The sequence below is a fragment of the Euleptes europaea genome, chromosome 12 (genome assembly GCF_029931775.1).
Source record: "Euleptes europaea isolate rEulEur1 chromosome 12, rEulEur1.hap1, whole genome shotgun sequence".
In the NCBI taxonomy this organism is placed as follows: domain Eukaryota; kingdom Metazoa; phylum Chordata; class Lepidosauria; order Squamata; family Sphaerodactylidae; genus Euleptes; species Euleptes europaea.
The window spans coordinates 59,259,219-59,266,210 of record NC_079323.1 but is presented as its reverse complement, the minus strand read 5'-3'; the positions used below and the strand labels follow the sequence as shown (position 1 = coordinate 59,266,210).

The 6,992-nt window shown below is 40.2% G+C and overlaps 1 protein-coding gene across 1 annotated transcript in view; it reads left to right on the top strand.

The window, feature by feature from the left end:
• The window catches only part of ATP5PO (ATP synthase peripheral stalk subunit OSCP), a 169,791-nt gene that overhangs the window by 52,349 nt on the left and 110,450 nt on the right, over positions 1–6,992 (top strand). The window lies entirely within an intron of this gene.

Genomic DNA, 6,992 nt, shown 5'->3' with positions numbered 1-6,992 from the left:
GCTGACAAATCTTATCCGTGGCTGGCCTGCGCAGTCCCCCCCACCCAATGTAGGACTGCATAGAAGCCACGCAGATGAAATATGTCGATTTCATGTACCTTCAGACATAGTACAAACTGTCATAGCTTGGCTGCCAGCAACAGGGGCAGCATTATAACCAAGTAGGTGTTTGGTTAAAGCAGTGAGCTTAATGTGCCCTCCTAGCTCATGCATATACATCGTAACAGACGTGTGCATGATTGTGATATCTGCCAATCTACAAACAATTTCTCATGTTTTTTTTCTGCATGGGACTACTTCCTATCTAGAATATTTGCAAACACATGAAAGTCCCTCCTTTTCCGCCAGTGTTCTTGATTAGAAACTAAGCTATGCTGGATGTTTTCTTTAGCAATCTACATAAACTTGATACATAAGTTTCTTTAAACAAAAACATTCCAAAGATCTGAACCAATTCAAAGTTACCAGTTTAGAGACTCATCTCTGCCGTTCATATGACAGTATGTTCTGACATATCTGCCAATGAAAAACATGATAAACTGCAAAGAATATCCATCCAGTTATACACATTTTTATGTTACAATGCTAGAAAAATATATCAGGCTCTGTGAAATGTAAGTTGCCTAGCAACATTACAATACTTGCTGAATGGCAGTTTCTTTTCCAAAGGTATTCTAAAGGAGTTTAACAGCAACCAAACTGAATTATAAGCAAATTAAAGGTGAATTATGCAGTCCATTCTCACCACACCTCTAAAGCACCTTGATTTTCAACATGACAAGGCAGTACATTTTGTTTTGCTGAAGATAATTTATCTCGAATGTAGCTGGTGTAGTAGCTATAACATTTTATTCTTTTATTTTCTATCAGACAGTGTCATCATTAATAAAGAAGAGATCACTAAAACAGTAGGCCAAAAATATGCTATTCAAAAGGGAATAAACTAATATTCTAAATCATCATCTACCCAAAGTAACTGCCTTCTGTGCAAGAAAACTGCCCCCCCCCCCTGAAAACAAGGGTCTACACAAGGCAGATACTCTTCTGAACAAATTGCCAAGGCAAATGTGAAATATAATTGAGCTTCTGCATTTACAATATGGGGAAAAACCAAACAAACCAAGACTCTAACTTTAAAATTACACTAAAATTACACTTTAAAAGTACACTAATCTGAACAATATAACTATCTTCCCAATGCCCAGGGTAGCTGATTTTGCAATAATTGAAACACTTGATTCATAGAGACAACGAACAGAGGAAAAGTTAGATTCTTATCCATGAAAGGGTATGGGTTGTTTTGCTAATTCTTAATATTATTATTATATTATTAAATATTTCCACTGAGAATATTTAATCCCCAGTTTTCCTACAAGTTCCAATTAGAGGCCCAGAACAACAGCGTTTAGTCATAGACGGCACTCAAAGAAACGCTATGGGCACGCAGAGGAAAACCACCTGTGCAGCTTTGATTAATAACCAGCTTGTCTCCTGAGCTGTGGGAAAAGCCTCCGAGACACCATCAAAGCCCCAGCAGTCTGCTGCACGGCTCTTCTGCACATTCAAAGATCATTTGTCTGGATGGCGGCCTTAAGCATTTGTTTCTTAACAAAACAGCACAAAAAAGGGGGGGACCTAGATGTGAGACTTATGTAACTCGTACCCTCCTCTCGTGTGGCGTTGATTGTGCTTTGAGATTTTATATGGCAGGGTCCTTTCTCCCAGGTTTTCCAAATTTCTCACCACGGCTCCTTTCTCCATCAAAGTTTCCACTGTGCGTTTCAGCGTTGCTGCCACCTCAGGCTTTAAAAAAAAAAGACACAAATGTGTTTTATGATACAATTAACGGCAATTAGCACCAAACACTTACCTGGCATGAAAAGGTAAGTAAGATGGTTGAAGAACTGTGAAATGATGTCCAACGGGAAAGAAATCCCGAACATTTCTTTGCCCTCATTTCACTGCCAATATCAGACTACCAAAGTTTTTTGCCATTTACTAACAAGGAGATAGCTTTTTAAAAACACCTTTAGAAGCCACAACTCATGTTTATATTTCATTTATCTTCCAGATATATATTCCTGACAGGCTGTTATTCTTTTTCTAGGAATTAACAGTTATATAGGGTGCCAAGCTAAAGTGCACTGGTCCCTATGATTAAATATTTAATGCCATTAATGACCTTCATAGTTCACTGTTATAAACATATAAGCAATGGGCCCAGTATACTCCATATATCTATTCCCATAAAACATATAATGCTTACTGCTATTCAGTAATGCAACATCAGAAAGAAAGGTGGAATACAAGTTTGAGATGCAACTTCTGAAGATGTTTTAAAGCTTAGCCCATGCTATAACTATGCAGTTAACATAACCAATACTATCATACACAGGTTGATAATGATGTAGTCCATTCCAATTAAATTTCATTGAACAAATGTAACTTAAAAAGTAGATAAGTTTTAGATGGATCTGTGGAAAGCAAATAAGCACAGGAAAGACCTGTATGACAAAAATGGGGAAAGAATGTATGCAGAGCTCATTTTGTTTTGTATAGCTTTCATCCTCTAATGCTAAAGAGATTGAGATGGAAACAGGTGAACTGATTAATAAAAGTCACTTGTCTAGAAAAAATCATGACTTACACTAAACTAATTAATACAATGCAACAAAAAAAGTAATCTGCAGATTAACCAATACCTAATATCCATTCAAGAACTCTGCTGAGCGTACCATATCAGGAGGCTAGGAATGTTTTAAAAATAATACCACAAAGTTGTGACTAGTTCAGACTGCAGCTCAAGAGTGACTTATCAATCCTTTAAGAACTATATAATCTAACATGCTTGCAGTATGAAGCTTTGCATCTCTTAGTGTTCATTTCCTACTTTTAGAGCCAGACTGTTTCCACACATGGTATTTTCTGTGAGTCTGACCCTTTACATTTTCACGCTTTGTTTGGGCATCCAGACTTGTCCTGTCTGCTTTTGTTGCAAGTTTGGGGAAAGTGGAGGGATTTCCCACTTTTTCTGGATGTGCTTTTTGTGCAAAGTGGGGGTTTTAAGGTCAATTTCAACTCAATTTTTAGTGTGGAGTTCCTTAATCTGCTGTTACTTTGTTTTGCCTATTTCTGAGCATCACCGCAATGTCACGCTGATGTTCCACCCTCCTTCCCACAAATGTCTACTGTTGTCATTCAACAAGACCCTACCTCCCCATCCCTTGCAGCCACACTCCTCCCTCCTTTCCTCCAAGTTGGCTGTCAATGATAAACTAAAAATTCCTGGCTTAATTTAAAAAAACCACACACGGACATTGTAATAGAACTATTTCACTGATGTCTGTTGATATCAAACCTCTCAAAGAGTACATCTGCGCTTTCCATCAGATAAAAAGGTCTTGGATTGTCCTGTTTGGTTTCCTTCAAGAAGTTGGATAAATGTTTTGAAATCACCCTAAAGTTTGCGATTGGGGAGGGGGTTTGGTTGACTCTGCTGAAAGTTACTTTCTTCCTATCTGCATGTGTGCTGTTGATGTTTGTAAATGCTTTTGCCAAGTGTCAATCCCCCTGTTGCAGATCGGACTTTGATTGCCATTTTTTTAACCACTGTGCAAAAAAACCCACTTTTTTTAAAAGGCTGGTGGTAACACCTTCCAATGAAAAAACTTGTCAGTCTGGAGAGGTGGCAAATTAATTGCAATGACTACAATTTAGAGCAAAGGCTGTAAGTTTCGCAGGAAAACCCTCCAGTGGGGAGCAACGGCAACCAATTCGGCGCTGTGGCTTATGATTTCACCATGGGGGAAACTAGCCAAAAGATGTAAGTGTGGAAAAGGTGCCAGTCTTCCCTGTTGGCATGATACTCTGAATAATGTGACACAGATCTCTTGCGATGCAAAAACAGGTAGGAGGAGTGCACTTAACCTCTTCAAGATCTAATCTACATACTAGAATCCAAGTTGTCAGAGGGATTCCAAGGGATACAATAATATTCTTCACATGAAGCCACTTTAAGGAATTCACAGGATAATCACAGTTTCATACTTTTCTAGCTCCCCTACTAGTTTTGGCAGTTACAACCCCACACTATTTGCCAAATGAACGGAATCCCTACGTGTGAAGGGAAAGTTTCACACAATAAGCTATATTGTGAAGTTTTTACCATTTTAGGACAAATCTTCACATTACAAAGCCTGTCTGCTCGTGATCCACATGGTGAGAAGCAGGTATGGCCTCTCCACCATTTTCATAACCTCAAACTGCCCCAATAAGCTGCTGTTGGGCTCCATTGCAGAAATCATGTGGTGGCTGTGTAAGTAAAATTATTTTTGCAATGGAGCCAATAGGACAGTTCAGGGCCACAAAAACAGCATGGAGAGGAGGCTGAAACTCCTCCCATCTGCCTGCTTCAGGCTGCAGAGGGCCAGAATGTGTCTGAAAGGCACTGAACTCATTTTGCATACCTGATACAAAGTCTTCACATTGTCCTTTGACAAACACAAGGACTTTGTAATGTGAAGACTGGCCATCCTTATGTCACAAAAGCACATAACTGGTAGCAAATAGCAAATCAACATGTTAATACAACATGTTTATGCACCTTAAATTAATGAATGTTTATGTGTCTTATTTAATTTCTACCACGGGACTAAAGATGGAGAACATCTGATTGCATACTGCTGAGTGTTAGAAGACAGCACTGTTTGAACTGGGGGGGGGGATCAGGCTAAATCTGAGGGCAGCACGCAACTGGACTCTGGGTTTAGCAGGTTGGCAAACAGCCTTGACAAGAATGGACTATGAATAGCAATCTGCCCACCCCCACTGTGTTTGCAGTATGATTGTGTTTCGATGAAATAAAAATAATTCAGTGAACAGTAAGTATTTTTCCTCTCTTTTTGCCCACTTTGAACAAGACATGGTTTCCTTCACCTCTGCAGATTCTTTTTTCACTGGCTGTTACCGCACTAGGTATTCCCAGCGATGTATCAAGAGTTTGGAAATGTTAAAAAAACATCGTTTTAAAAGGGCTTTTGGATACTACGGCTTATAAATGGTTGGAAGACGTCTTCACAGCTAAAGGGGCCAAAGTGCGAACAGTATTTTTTATAGCATTTTCAAACTCTTGATACATCGCTGGGAATACCTAGTGCAGCAACAGCCACTATCTCGCTTGCCCTGACCTGGATAGGCCAGGCTAGCCTGATCTTGTCAGATCTCAGAAGCTACGTGGGAGGCCTCTAAGGTCATCAATGACCTGTAGTTGAGGTTAAACAGTGAAGTAGCCAAGTTTACAGATGACACCAAATTATTTAGGGTGGTTAAAACAAAATCAGACTGTGAAGAGCTCCAGAAGGATCTCTGCATACTGGAAGAATGGGCATTAAAATGGCAAATGAGATTCAATGTGAGTAAGTGTAAAGTGATGCATATTGGGACAACAAATCCCAACTTCACATATACACTGATGGGATCTGTGCTGGCAGCGACAGACCAAGAAAGGGATCTTGGGATGGTAGTGGATAGCTCAATGAAGATGTCAACCCAGTGTGCGGCTGCTGTAAAAAAGGCAAATTCCATGCTGGCCATAATTAGATGAGGAATAGAGAATAAAACTGCTGATATCATACTGCCCTTGTACAAATCTATGGTGAGACCACACTTGGAATACTGTGTACAGTTCTGGTCACCTCACCTAAAAAAAGGATATTGCAGAGCTTGAGAAGGTGCAGAAAAGAGCAACCAAAATGATTAGGGGACTAGAGCAACTGTCCTATGGGGAGCAGTTAAGACGCTTAGGGCTGTTTAGCTTGGAAAGAGGGCGGCTGAGGGGAGACATGATAGAGGTCTATAAAATTGTGCATGGTTTGGAGAGAGTGGACAGGGAGACGTTTTTCTCCCTCTCCCATAATACTAGAACACGGGGTCATCTGCTAAAGCTGGAGGGTGAGAGATTCCAAACAGATAAAAGGAAGTATTTTTTCACACAACGCATAGTTAAATTGTGGAACTCCCTGCCCCAGGATGTGTTGATGGCCGCCAGCTTGGAGGGCATATTGGGACATATTCATGGAGGAGAGGGGTATTCATGGCTGTTAGTTAGAATGGATATAAGTCATGCTGCATACCTATTCTCTGTAGTATCAGAGGAGCATGCCTATTATTTTGGGTGCGGTGGAACACAGGCAGGATGGTGCTGCTGCACTCGTCTTGTTAGTGGCTTCCGGAGGCACCTGGTTGGCCACTGTGTGAACAGACTGCTGGACTTGATGGGCCTTGGTCTGATCCAGCAGGGCCTTTCTTATGTTCTTAATACCTGGGGCGTGACACAGAGGCAGGCAATGGCAAACCACCTCTGAACATCTCCTGCCTTGAAACCCCACCAGGGGTCACCAAATGTCAGATGTGATTTGGCCTGAGGGGAGGGGAGCTTGTTGAGAGATTACTTCATCCCTGGCATTCTTCAAAATCTGATAATCTGACCAAATTTCCTTAGCATTTGTTTTACAGAGTGAAAACGAAGCTGTCATTCAGAGGGGAAAAGGCACTGTAAGGCACAAGCTCCTCGGTGAAAAGGAAAGTGTATATAGGGCATTAATTTGGCAAAAGATATTGAGTAAAATGCCCCCAAATTCTCACTCTCTGATATTATATGGATAGAGGCTCATCAAGCATCCCTTTGTTAGATGCACTAAAATAGCAGCAATTTGTTTCATGTACATGTGTGTATTAAGTGGTGTGATTTTGAAAAGTAGGCACTACTCCTCAGTATGAGAAGCAGTTTGGGGGCAAAATAGAAACAATGATACTTTGAATAATTTTAGCAGCGATGTGGTTTCTGGAAAAATTAATTTTCTGAAAAATGTTCTGATACTAAATAGAGTGTTATCTGATTTAACAAACTTATTTTGACTTCTATCTAGTAAGCAAGTTTAAAGAGTGCTCCATGTTAATCCCAATAGTAACAAATACTTGAATGAAAATATTTG